A 730-nucleotide genomic window follows, 5' to 3' on the forward strand; every position below is an offset into this window, starting at 1 on the left:
ATAATGTCCAAATTTCAGAGCCAACATGTGGTTTTTATGCTTCTGTCCATTTCTGTCCATTGTTCTAGAAATAAAAATAAAGAGATCATTCATCTGTATGATCAAAACCAAAAACACCAAACCCACTACCATTGAGTCAATCCTGATTCATAGTGATTCTGTAGGACAGAGTAGAACTGCTCCATAGGGTTTCCAAGACTGTAAATCTTTAAGGAAGCAGCCTGGCTCACCTTTCTACCATGGAACACTTGGTGGCTTCAAACTGTTGAGCATGGTATGAGCAAATAAATTGAATTTTCAGTCATTGAAATACATAACATTCATTTGAATTTATAATAAGAATTACCCTTTAAAAGTCATGAAGGACATAAAAGTAATGATAAGAGGACAGTTATCATATGGTTTATTCATCATGAGGAATTTTGTAAGGATCAGAGAATTAAGTTATTTTAGAATAACAATGAAATGTAGCACTGTAGAAACCAGTTTAATATGCATCTAATGTAAGGTTTAAGTGTTATAGGTTCATCATGTCCACTGAAATAGTTTACATTTCCACTTATTATTATCTTTCATAAATAATATCAGTATATTCATATTACTTAATATATAAAGGACATAAATGATATATAAATGTAGTGTACATGTCCATTCATAATTAAAATATTTTAAGCTTACTTTAATTTGGGTTCTTTGTTTCTCCAGACTATTCTTGGGATGTATCCTCACT

This window comes from Orycteropus afer, unplaced genomic scaffold (genome assembly GCF_000298275.1).
Source record: "Orycteropus afer afer isolate SDZICR_OR568_19922 unplaced genomic scaffold, OryAfe1.0 scaffold00024, whole genome shotgun sequence".
Taxonomy (NCBI): domain Eukaryota; kingdom Metazoa; phylum Chordata; class Mammalia; order Tubulidentata; family Orycteropodidae; genus Orycteropus; species Orycteropus afer.